At 33.3% G+C, this 14,320-nt stretch overlaps 2 pseudogenes across 1 annotated transcript; both read left to right on the top strand.

The window, feature by feature from the left end:
- Window positions 1-5,261: 5,261 nt before the first annotated feature.
- On the top strand, window positions 5,262-7,987 carry LOC143614978 (putative polyol transporter 6 pseudogene; annotated as a pseudogene). The gene is made up of 2 exons (XR_013150389.1): window positions 5,262-5,383; window positions 6,577-7,987. The product of XR_013150389.1 is annotated as a putative polyol transporter 6 pseudogene (transcript).
- Window positions 7,988-9,382: 1,395 nt separating this feature from the next.
- LOC143614977 (uncharacterized) lies at window positions 9,383-11,888 on the top strand (annotated as a pseudogene).
- Window positions 11,889-14,320: the final 2,432 nt, after the last annotated feature.

The raw sequence follows: 14,320 nt of genomic DNA, 5'->3' as shown, positions 1-14,320 counted from the left end.
CAAATTCAAATTCAAATTCAAACCCAGCACCATTCTTGGAAACACAAACTAAACCCAACCGAAAGGCCTCACGCTGAAACACACCCTTTGTATGGTATGAGTAAATCCCACCACTTTACTTCCCTGAAACGTTGATATACTTCAATTTGTGGTAGATTCAATTACCACTTATTGCTAAAACCCACCCAAACTCAACGCCACTCGCTCATCTGCAAGACCTGTACCTAACCATTTGTCTCAATCACATGTTTGACCTCATGCTTCAAGCCTACTATCATTGTGGTGACCCTAGCACACCCGCTATACTTTGGAAGGCCTAACTTGGTTCTGCCATGCAATATCCTAACCCCGCATCCTTTGTCGACCTTACACGATTTCCCGGTTTCAATACTTAGATCTTTACAAAACTCATCAAACTCATCTATATTTTCTTTTGCATACTTTCCTATATTTTATCTCTTTTACTAACACCTCGCGCTTAAACCCAAATCCTTGGTTATTTTTAACTTTCAATCAAATAGATTTTCTTTAAAAAGGATTTATTACCTCTATTACTGTTATTATTATTGTTATTATTATTATTATTATTAACGTTATTAACATCATTATTAATATTACTACTACCATTATTGTTAGTACTATTACCGTTATCATTATTTTTATTACCATAATTATCAATATTATTATTAATAAAATTTATTAATACTATTTATATTATTAGTAATATTATTATTATTAGTATTATCGGCACCACTAATAATAATGTAATTATTTATTCAAACCATATTTAAAGTAAACCTTTTGTTCCAAAAAAGTCTTAAGCCCTTTAAGGTTATTTTTCATTCAACAAGTCGGATACCTTAATAATCATTTTTTTCCTTTCTACCTAGGCCTCAGGCCAAAAGAAAACATTTGTTTTTATGTGAAAGTATCATAAAATTTGCAAGTCTTTGCGATAGCTAAAAACTTTTTGTCTAAATAAATTTTATTTCACCATTAGATTTAAAAGCATCACGATTTACAACCGATTTTCATAAGATTAAAGTTCTCTTTCATTCCCTTTCATTAACGCCAATGAGTTTCGGCTAAGAAATCATGACACCACCTCCCACGTCAACCTCTCCTACCCCAAATAAACCGACATTCGAGAAGACAAGCGTCACAAGCAACATTTTCGTTTCTTTAAATTCTCTTTCACGTATTTTGTTTTTCGAACATACCCAAAGTGATTTTACATCCACGTCTTTAGAATATTGTTTACGAAGTTTATTTTGATTGTTTATTGATCTTTTATCCATATTCGTTTGTATTTTACGAAACGTAAATTCGTACATTATTCTTATTCGCTTTATTAAATCGGTTTACGTTTGTTATTTCGAATTATGTGACCTATGACCAATTTCCTATCAACGTAACCGTTAAGTGGAAATTGGGACTATGAACATGTATGTGTACATAGTTACCTAATAGAAACCGTATTTTCATTTTATTTCTACATTTTACTATCGGTGACCGGTTCTCTCCAAACGAATTCGTTTACTTAAAACCGGGACTGTGTCCCATGTACATGCCGAGTTTATCTGATGATATACTTTTACACAAATTGTTTTGTTTATTCTTGTACTTCTCTTCCACTCAATGTTTTATTTGAACCAATTTATTGTTCTTGATTTCATCAATCTAAGACAAATACTTTATTTTAATTTTGAAGTTCTAATTATATACTTGATAAGCACAAAGTTACTGTTGAAAATTTTTCTTTTCACAAACTTAATCGATTTCAATATGTTAATATTAGAATTTTTGTTTATCCGTTTCATTTCAAGTTATTAATAATTTACATGTTTGTAAGATATAATTGTTTATTCATCTCAACGTTGCCATTGGTCACGTCGATGTTTAATTGGAGATTTTCATTTTTTTAAACATCATCATATTTGATACTTAAAATTTTCGTTCATTTAAGCTATTCTCGAATCCCAATGTGTTATCAATTTACATGTTCATATTTCACTGGCTAAATGCTACGTTTACCTACCACGTTATTCTCGACCCCATCATTTCAATTACATGTTACGATGTTTATAATTCAAATGTTTCATTCTTTAATTTCATTACCTCTTTTATTTTGTTTTCAACATCTTTTACTTGGTTCAGACTACTATGATTTCATTTATTTGACTTAGTGTTTTCGCGTTGTCCTTAGCCTGAATGGTCTATCAATGTGTTTTGTAAAGTTTTTATCCTTTTAACTCATTATCTTTTTTTTTCAACAATATATATGAGAATTTTTATTTATTCATCTAAGGTCTATGTCTTAAAACCACACAATAGAACCAGTTATATAGACCATCTGACGATAGAGGTAATTATGGGTCGACACGTAATTATCAAAGTCCTCGCATGAAAAATATGATAAGTCCGGTTGTGTGAAATAACTCGGAACTTGGAATGATTTTGGGGAACGGGACAAATACATTATGATAAGGGCATGGTGGATACGCCGCCGGTACATCCTATATATAAGTGTCCTTGTCATATTTTCTATTTGTGGCGTTCTTTCGGGTCATTCAAAGATCAACTTTATTTTATTTTAATTATGTATGTATAAAATTGTTTAAAATTTCTAACAACTCTGTGTATTAGTTGTTCTCGTTTAAAATTTTTATTTTATATTAATTTCGGGACGAAATTTCCAAAAGTTGTAAGTGCTGTAACATTCGTTACTTTTCAAACCCGAAAATCCGACCCGTTTTAAATTTTCGGTTTTTATTTATAAATATATGTATAAAAACATATTATAATATCCAACTCCATAATAAAATATACGTTCAACATTTCTAATCCCCAATGTGACACCCGACATTTTCAGGTTAACACCCGTTAACAAACTCAGTTAAATCCTGTTGACTGTGTCAGTAAACCCAGTTAGTTTTGTTAACTATGCTAATGAACTCTCATGCATGAAGTGTCATGTATGCATACATTTGAGTTAGTCGTATCGTTGGTGACCTACACAAAAGTAACTTGTTACACATGTTATAATAATAATATGTTACATGTACCTTATACGATAGGTATAATGTGTTATATAATCAATATGTTACATGACTAGTTGATATATACTTATGTGATTTATAAGAAAGATGGTTGATTAAACTTTTACATTATATGATATGTCACATGTTATATTGCCTAGCTAGACCAATAAACCTTAGACAATATAATACTTAGAAATGGTTTAAAAACTTGTATCATGTCACCTATTTTAATATAAAAGTTACTTAAAGTTGAATTTTATTAAAGTAAGATTAAAAGTTTGTTATTAATTCAACAAGGAGTTATAAACTCTTGGTAATCAAACTCTTCACTTTCCTCATACACAAGTATTGTTTTGGTGATTCTTGGAAGCAAGATGATTGAATCTTTGGATTAAGCAACTAGGTAATCATATTTAACATATATTTGCTTTATGTTTTTGTTTATGTTTTTATCTTAGAAACATGATATTGGTATCCAAATGATTTGGATTATAGAGATAAATAAAGAATGATCAAAGTTTGATGTGGTTAAAAGTGTTTGTTGTGTCTTGATATAAAAGTTTGAAGCTTTTATATATATATATATATATATATATATATATATATATATATATATATATATATATATATGTTCTTTATGGATTTAGATTAATAATGGAAAAACATGATTTTTGATTTCATAAAATGATTTATTGGTGATTTAGGATCATATAGATATGAAAATCATGATTGTTGTTCACATAGATTTAGATATGCTTGTTTACAGATTCTATAATCTAGGTTGTTAATTGTATAACCTGTTGATATGTTAGTGTTTTTGGTTGATTTTTGATCCTAAGGATAAATACTTTGAGTCTAGTTTTCAAAAAGTCAAAAATCATAATTTTTGGACTCTGTTTGATTAGTTTTTATAAATTTACAAAATCGGGTTGCAATTCTGATTGAAAAAGTAATTTTCGGATTCGTTTTGTAAATTGTGTAACTTGTAATTGAAAAGGGATAATTGTGTGATTCCACTTCTTTAATGTTATAAATTAAATTAGGAATCCAATCCAATTGGTTTTGCATCAATTGGACATATATGGAATTTTTAGCAAATATTTACATTCTGTTGTGCTGATAATGTAGCTGAAAATATGTTGCTGTAGTGTATGAATTTTCATAATGTTTGTCAGTGTTGAAAATTACAATAAAATTTTGTGTTGTTCCTAATACTTGAAAGTATCCGTGAGAATTATTTGGTAAATTATTTGCATGTTTTGGCTGGTTAGAGAAATAGGTTTTGGTGACTTAAAATCTGCCCAAATTTGTCCAGCATGCTGTTTGGTAAAAATAGTTGTAGTTTGTACAAAGATTGTTGTGGTATTTTGGAATTTGTCTTCAACATCAACGTAAGTTTCTCACACCCCCTTTTACACTTTTTAACTATTTTGGGGGTAGCATATATATCATATCCAAATTACAGTTTCGTTTATTCATTATTTACAAACTACAATTCGCTACATGAACTTGTGTGTTTACTTGTTACTTGCTACAAATTACTTGCTCATGGATTACTTCAATTACTTCAATATAGTATGATCATACGCCCCCCGTTGCGCTCAATAAATTTGTTTTTATGAGTGGAAAATGGCCTCATTATCCGAGTACGTTGGTGCACAATCCCAATTGGAAAGGACCTTACTTGCGCTTATCTGAGTACGCTGGTGCACAATCCCAGTTGGAAAGGACCTTACTTGCTCATTTACACTTGTTCATGGAATTGTATGATTTTTATGTACGTATATCAAAACTTGTGTGAACTCACCAACTATTCATTTAGTTGACCTTTATTTTATATATATGCTACAGGTACCTTATTTAGAAGATGTTGCCGTGACAAAGACATTAGTACTTAGGTTATATTAATAAATGGACAAGTTGTTAATTGCTCTTGTATTTTTTCTTGTATTTCTTGTTACAAACTTGTATACTTGATGTATAAATTAATTAATGATAATATTGTCACTTAATAGTGTCACATGTGTTTTGGGCAATCTGTACGTCACACTCGGGCGTATTCTGTTTTAGCCGGGGTGTTAGATAACTTGACCCATATAAAATAATCTAAAGAATTATTTTATTAAAGGAAACGATATATATTGAAAGTAAATCTATCGAAACACAGTTGTTATTCAACAGTTACGCCTATATATTCTTCGTCCTTTTATGTATTTTGCATACTCACCTCCAAACACATGATAATATGGAACAAGGAAAAGGAATACAAGATGCCAAGATTAACATGTATTCTTTTGCTTCTTCAATAGTTGCTTCCATGATCTCCATTATATTTGGTTACGGTACTCTCTCTCCCTCAAATTCTGTCACTTTCTATAGATATACATGGGCGCTTACACATGCAGACTTGGCCTGTAAATGAACACGAACATGTCATGTTGTGTTCATTCTTTTAACTTCAACCAGATACTATATAATCGAATAAGTTTTCATGTGGTTAATTAAGAAAAGTACACACAGTAATCAATTAAAGGAACATCTATGTTATCTCTTGAAAGAAAAACGGAAAATAATTGATAAAATATACGGAGTATAATCTATTCATTTATAAATATCAAATAATAGAAAATAAAATCAAAAACCAAATTCATATAGGTTTAGTTTTTTTTTTCCGTTTTCCTTTTTTTTTTTTGAACATCTTACTTTTTTGCCCACCCTAGGGATCGAACTCATACCTCCAAATTTACATTAGTCCACACTTGCGACCATATAAGATTATTTAACCAAAATTATATTAAAAAATTAATTATATCCAAAATTCATATAGAAAAAAAAAAGAAACAGAATATAATTTAAATGAACATTCATGTCATACGTGAAAGAATAAAAGAAGAAAATAATTTATAAAATATAATCTATTTATTGGTTCATTTAATTTTGGATTTTCTATACACACAGCCGGTGTGTATTAAACGCCGGCATATCCGCCACATATAGAACTATCTATATACCAATATAATTTATTTTCTTTCTTTTTCTATTTTTTCTTCTAGTTCATTTCACTTGTAGATAAGTCTTGACGAACACATTGTATAGTATAAACGATTATCTTTATGTTTATGTATCTTACGGTAGTGTTTATCAAGAACAAAAAACAGCTGAAGATAAATGAACATAAATTTAAGGACATGTTGTTTGTGTTCGCTCATTTAATTAAATGAATGAAAAATATGTTCATATTGTTCGCTTATTAATTAAATATACAAAAATAAATATTGCGCCGAACATTTTTTGAACGTTTGGTTCGTTTATAGGGATGTGCGTGAACATATATAAATGCATACCTACATGCATACATACACATACACATAAACATATGCCTACATGCATGAGACATGCATAATTACATCAACACATATACATAATACGTACACGTACATGCAGAAACACACATACATCAGCTTGTAGTTGCTTGTTTGTTTTATACTTCTATGTTTTATTTCTAACAACCGGTAAATAATATATTTATTTACAGAGACTGGTGTTACAAGCGGAGTGATTATATTTATCAAAGATGATCTTAAAATCAATGATGTACAAATCCAAATCTTTGCCGGAATCATCAACTTTTGTGCCTTAATTGGAGCTCTAAGCGCGGGCAGAACTTCTGATCACATTGGTCGTCGGTACACCATATCTTTGGCCTCCACAATCTTCCTTTTGGGAACCTTATTAATGGGATTTGTCCCCTCCTATGCTGTCCTCTTAATCGGACGATGTGTGGCTGGGATTGGGGTCGGGTTTGCTCTCGTGATTGCCCCAGTTTACTCAGCCGAGATCGCTACCACCAACACCCGGGGGATCCTCTCTTCGTTACCCGAAATTGGGATCGGCTTAGGGATTTTATTAGGTTATATATCTAACTACTTTTTCTCAAAGTTACCCTCCAATATTTGTTGGAGGGTAATGTTCTTGATGTCAACTATCCCATCACTAGGGTTAGCTTTCGGCATTCTCAGAATGCTAGTCCCCAAGGTGGCTTGTTATGCAGGGCCTCCTTAGGGACGCCAAACATGTTTTGGTAAAAGTGTCAAACACTAAAGAAGAAGCTCAATCCCGACTACTGGACATCAAGCTAGCAGTTGGGATTGAGCATGATTGTAATGATGATTTTGTCATAATCAAGCAAAACACGCGTGGCCAAGGCGTGTGGAAAGAATTACTACTAAGACCAACCCCACAGGTCCGGTGGGTCCTACTCGCGGCCATTGGGATTCATTTCTTCGAACACGCAACAGGGATCGAAGCCGTGGTCTTGTATAGCCCAAAGATTTTCAAGAAAGCCGGGGTTACAAGCCGAGACAAGCTTTTATTAGCTACTATAGGAGTCGGGGTCACGAAACTTATATTCATAACCGCATCCACTTTCTTTATTGAAAAGGCCGGAAGGCGAAAACTCCTATTAACAAGCGTTGGAGGGATGATTGTTGCCTTACTAGGATTAGGGTTAGTGCATGAGTCCCATGACCAAAGTGTAACATGGGCACTTTGGTTAAGTATAGCTACAGCCTACATGTTACATATATGTAATGTTCTTTTCAATTGGGCTTGCACCAGTCACATGGGTTTATAGTTCTGAGATATTCCCCTTAAAGTTGAGGGCTCAAGGGGCTAGTATTGGGGTGGCCGTGAATAGGGTTACTAATGCAACTGTGTCCATGACCTTTTTGTCCCTGATAAGTGCAATCACCATTGGCGGGGCATTCTTCATGTTTGCAGGTCTGTCTGTTTTGGCTTGGATCTTCTTTTACTTCTTCTTGCCTGAGACCAGAGGGAGGTCACTTGAAGAGATGGAACAGATTTTCACAAGGGTTAAAAAGTCAACAAATACTGATGTTGAGCTGCAGAGTGGAAACAAAGGTACTGTTCAAGTGCCATTATCATGAAAGAGAGATCGAAGTAATAGTTTATTGCCATATATATATATATATATATATATGTATATATATATCTGTCCTTTTATGTATTAGATTTTTAATTTTAAGTGAAAGAGAGATCGAAGTAATATTAACAATATATAAATCCAAATGCTTCCCTTTTCTAAGTGGCTGTTTAATCACTTCACTGTCTTGCTGTATCACATACATAGTGGGTTGGTTCAGATATTTCAAGCTGTTTAATCCTTGTCATATATTGAATCACATACATAACATAGTGGGTTGGTTTAGATTTTATTATGTGATAAGATACGCTGATATCATGTATAAAAGATTTCATTTTTTTCACGAAACACGAAAACCATGGTTAGAAACCCGAGTTTGGTCAAATGATTCAAACTTCTTCGTGATCACCTAAGTGTATGCTTGAATATTTGCGGTGTGCAAAGTCGGTTCAGTTATGGGTTAGTTTCGGTTAAGTTTGGTTACATGTCCAATGTATTTTTTTCATTTTTTTTCCTTTGTTACGTTTGAGAATAGTTCGGTCATGGTGGTCTAAGCCAAATTGTTAAGTTTCAAAACTGAACACATCGGTTCCAAAATTGACATGTCTCGCTTTCATAAATGGTTCCAAGAATGATATCTACCTTTCATAAACTCATCAGAACCGATTGGAAAGAGGCAAGATGAGCCACCTTGGATGGCTGATAGCTAGTCCATTATGGTTGCATTTCTTTTGTGAACATAGTTGACTGCATATTACGGAGTATATCATAGAGTAGGGTATTCTAGCCATTAATTGTTGATTTGGAAGTGATGGCTGCGTGCTTTACATGCATCATTTCATACTTTCGATCGGTTTGATTAACGTTCGGTTATGAGAAACCCTTAACCATAACCGATGTATCGGTTAATCAAAGAATCTTAAACACAACAATCAGTTAGTCTTGCTTTAATGGTTAATTATGTTCGGTGGCAGGTTGGTTATTAGTTAATTTCGGTTAAAGGTTAAGGCATGCTTACCTCAATATAGTCGATGAAATCTCAGGATTTTGAATACTTCACTTGTTCTCTAGCAAAATACATAGGTAGACAACTATAAGAGACATACAAGCACTTTTACCCCGTGCTTTAGATACAATGAAGACCATAAGAGTGACAGTCGTATGATTACATAATTGTTTTATGTAACACATTTAAACAAGATGTACACTAGTTTATTTGTTTATATAAACTTAAAATAAAATCTATATTTACATTTTAATTCTAATAAGTTCATTTAGACAATATTTTAAACATCCATATAAATGATGTCGACACATTAAATATATAAGACAAATCTGACAAAAAAAGGGTTCAAAGACTCAAGGATGGATCAGTCAAATAAGGGCAAACATTTAACTGCTAGCAAAACTCCAAACCAAAATAATGGCCACACATACCCTATAATTAAGGGCAACCCTTGAACAAATGTGATTTAGCCCTTCACACCCGTATCTTTTCATTGTAACACAAACCACTTAATTCCTTCATTATAGAAAAAGATAGCCAAAGAACTATAGTTATTCATCCCTTTGAATCGGTATTAACTCGACAATTTGAAAAGCAAATCCTAATCAAATTGTACATATGAGGGTACTTTGCCCAAATCTCGATAGAGAAGATGCATTGGAGACTGTCCTTGATGTACCGATACCAGAAGAGATGTTTACATGCATGGGAAGCACTGTTGGTCTAAGATGGCAAAACATGGCGACATGGATGAGGGCTCAAACGATTAACAAATGGTCCTCTCCTATCATAGCTAACCGTTATAACGAGCTTAGTTTTTTGCTTTATATGCTCGGATCTCCTACTCTACCTCTTCAAATTCAACTAGACAATTCAAGTGCTAGCTCTATTCGCAATTCTTCCATCGTAAGTAAAATCTAAAATTTCTTATTTGCATGCATGCATGTTCGTGTGTGTATTAAAGGGCCATCTTAACACGTTGGCAGGTTCGATCACATACGAACCCAAAAATCATGTTAATCATATCATTAACAAAACATTACACCATTCTTTTGGATCAACACAAACACGACCCAATTGTTACCAATAAATTCTTTTTGTATATTTATACACTAAAAACAGCTTTATAACCAATCATGCATTTAATTAACACACACATGAATATAAATTAATTACGTTTAATCTATACAACTTAATATTAATTTTTCTTTTAATTTTGAACTTTGAGATAAACTATCTAATCATAGTATGTAAAATATAAAATTAAATAGCTTAACTATCTCAACCCGCATATGTCATGTCAACCTCAACACAAACCATTTAACTAAATACAATAGCAAATTCTACCTAAAACTGACTGGCCCGTTATACAGAATCCAAACCTATAAATTTCATGTTAGGTATGTATTGTGTTACTGGTAATCATCTATGAATTAACCAATGAAATGCCGTGTGCTATAAAGGAAGCATCGACAGCAAAATACATAGTGCAACAATACATGGCGGCGATAGAGGACAACCAGCTTTGAACTCAGTACAAAGTTTATGTGCTATCGGTCAAGTGAAGATCAAGGCGTCGGATTTCCACCAAGGTGATGAAACCGTCAAGGCACAAAACAAGGAGGAAAGGGGCGGATTTGTTCTTTGGCAAAAGAATCCGGATCTATGGTGCTTAGAGCTACTCGTTTCGGGTTGCAAAGTCATATCAGGATGCAATGGTAAGAATTCTTGGAGACAATCATCAAACCAACTAAGACCTATGGACAGAGGTCCTGCTCGTCCTCTTCGTCGGTTTCTTCAGGTACTCATGGTTAACTAACAGCCTGTTCACTTATAATGGATCAATTTGGGATTGTGCTTAATACCAACTATCTATGTCAAACCAAAGTTCATAAGTTGATTGAAAAGATAACGGGTTGGACTACGACCATGTCTATCTCTAATAGGTACAACCACATAAATTGTTTTATACAAATATGTAAGCGTTATTACTGACCTGCAACCAAAATAGCGACATAACCGAACCCAACCAAAACCGACAGGTTCTTTTATATTCTATGGACAATCAAATTTCTAGTCCGATTTCTGTTTTGCATGAACTAATCCCTGTAAAAACAAACCGAAACGACATCTATAAGCGAACTGAACACGTAAAAACTGAACTGGGCCTATATAAAAAAACAAATGGTTTTCGAAAAAAAAAATCCAAAAGCTATATTTTCAGGTTTATTTTGTTTTAAGCCTAAAACCGACCCATGCCACACACCTACAACATGACCAACACCTTCAAAAAAGTCATGTTTCACCCCAAAAACTTTTTTGACCCAAAGTATCACGGATAGAAAGTCAAAACGACATTTATGAAAGTCAAAACCAAAGATAACTGAAAATATTCCATGTCACTTATATTTTGTAGGGCTTGAACCCAAAGTCCACCGGAGACTTGTTTCTTCAAGCCGTATGCATAGGTGAAAAGATCATAAATGACGAGGAATGCTTCATATTAAAGCTCGACACGAGCCAATCTGATCTAGAGGCACAATCCAATCCAAAATACGAGATCATACATCACACAATTTGGGGCTACTTTAGCCAAAGATCGGGTCTTTTGGTCAAATTTGAGGACTCACGATTACTATCCGTGAATCCTGAAAACGGAGATGACATATTTTGGGAAACCAGCACCGAGTCAGTTATTGAAGATTATAAAAACGTCGAAGGTGTAAATAGCGCGCATAGCGGAAAAACATCGGTTACTATCTTTAGATACGGTGAATATTCATCTAATCATAAGAGGGAACTTGAAGAAAAATGGAAGATTGAAGAGGTTCATTTCAATGTCTGGGGATTGAATAAAGATTTCTTTAATCCTCCTCCTGAGTTTACAAAAGATACGTGATTATTCAAGTGCGGCTACTTTGTAACTATGCAGAACTAAGGGGCCACGTGTATGACACCATGTGAAGAACAACATCATAAAGATCATTAAAATGAAAGATTTTAATGATAATAAGTTGCAAATATGCAAAATCCTGTAACTTCGATATATATGTTGAATACATTGTTCTTTCTATAGGGATGCAAACCAGCAAACGTACGCGTGTAATTAAACAGGTGGATTGGACCTGTATAAAGGAATGGATGGTGTTCTTCATGGGTTTGATATCCAGATTTCTTCAAGCTATGATCATCTTCCATGTGAACTTAACACTCTTAGAATTTGTTGCAAACTAGATTAACAAAACATTAGTATCTATGTCAAATGATACTTACTCTCTTTTATGAAACATAGATGTAATTATATTCTAATCCTAAATCCAAGTATAAATCACTACATAAACCTTAAATTTATGTAATTAGTATGCAATTTTTAAACTGTTGCATATCAATTGAACAGAATATCATAGAAAATCAATTGCAGTAATCCGCAAATAAACGTATGACTAGGGAGAAAATGCCCATATGGATTGCATTAGGTTCAAATCATAATGACCCAAATGATCATTTTAATTAACTAACCAACAAAGTCAAGTCACAGTAAAAAATAAGCATATTATTATTATTATTATTATTATTATTATTAGTGGTAAAACGCTCACCATTTAGCGAGCAGGAGGCGGGTAAAGATCGAACAGAAATCTTGGCGATCTCGAGAATGGCATCTTCCCTCACAGCAGGAGCGTCACTGGAGAGATGTTGATAGGCAGCCACAAAGGCCTGTTGCCAGAAGCGAGGCAATACGATCCGACGGCTATTGATATCGACATCCCACAGATGTTACACAGCCTTTTCTCGGTCCGCAATCTCCTACAAAAACCAATAATAATAATAATGATGATGATGAGATGATTGGAATGGAAGTATTATTTATAGAAACAACGGACAAGGACATAAAGATCGTGGTGAATCGGAATTGGGGTGATGAGGTCGGTGGAGAAGCGGAGAGTGACGGTGCCGGTGAGCATTGACCAGAAGGCTAAGAGGATGATGAGGGAGAGTGCCCAGAACTTGTAGCGGAATATATGTGATTCCTTTTTGTGATGATATGGGGAGGCTAGTGGCCTCATTGTCCTTCATTTCATTCTAACTGATGATGGTGTAATCTGGTGTTTGGGGATGGAGATCGATTGTAAGAGGAACCGACAGTGTTTGTTCGGAGGAAGGAAAATCTTGGATGGAGGGAGATCTTCAATAATGGATGTCTTCCTTAACAGGTCTAAGTTGAGCTTGAGCTTTTGTGCATTATTTAAACGAGTCAAAGCTTGGCTTAACTTGACTTGGCGGTATGAAATTATTACTTAGAAATCCAAAAGAGTTTGCAATAACGCTAAACGTGCTCTCGTACAAGGCTCGAGTTCGGTCTTGCTGACTAAATGAGTTTTATTTGAGATTCTAGCTCGGTTAGGGCTTGATAAGTCTTGGCTCATTTTGAATTTTTTTTATCGGATCAATCTCGAGTATCATAGGAATGACTCGGCTCGTAGTTACCACTAAATTTGATTAATTATAATTGCTACTAAAGGTGAAAAGGTAAAGAGAATATCGTGATACTGATATGAGAAAATATCACTTAATTTATTATTTTAGTGTTGCTAATACCTATTTCAATATAGTTGGAATTTCTAAAAATGAGTATAAATATTATTGCTAATTTAAGTGTTGAGTAATGTTGGAAAAAAATTAAGTGTTGAGTAAAATATATTCAGTGACGGATTTACTATTTTGTTTTTCCAATTTTTTTCCTATGTAGTCACCATTTTTCAACGCTTCGATCTCAAACAATTTGACGTCATAATTTTTGGGTCGCGAGTCAACACAATACTTTGGGTTATTTAGATTAAATTGAACTTAACTCCGAATTGTCATAAGTAGGATTAATATTCTATCAAGTATTATGATTATTCAAAGTTTAAGCCAGTTCAAAACTAAATAATCATACATATAATAATTCGGAGTTTAGGTCAATCAAAACTAAATAATTAGCAATAATATTTAGTTTTATAAAACAAAAGTCTTACATAAACCTTATTCAAAACGAGGATGAGTATACTTTATAGCAGTTGTAACCATAGTGTTAGTGCACAGTTTTGGTCGTCTCGAGTCTTTGTAATCATTTGTAATTTATTATTATTTTATTGTAAGGGCATTTTTGTAATTTATAAGTCCCATTAGTTAATGTTATGGCTTATTCGTTAATGATGTTTAACGAATGAGACCAATCGTATTTATCACTGTCCATTCGTTAAGGATTTTTAACGAATGAACATTATTTGTTATGTGTTATGTATCTATTCTTCATGGAATGTTGATGGATAGAGTATAGCGAATGAG

This window comes from Bidens hawaiensis, unplaced genomic scaffold, assembly GCF_021521415.1.
Source record: "Bidens hawaiensis isolate Kalapana, Puna unplaced genomic scaffold, B.hawaiensis_p1.1 tig00041616_1, whole genome shotgun sequence".
Classification (NCBI taxonomy): Eukaryota; Viridiplantae; Streptophyta; class Magnoliopsida; order Asterales; family Asteraceae; genus Bidens; species Bidens hawaiensis.
The sequence above is the reverse complement of the archived record's forward strand: the minus strand, read 5'-3'. Positions and strand labels throughout refer to the sequence as shown.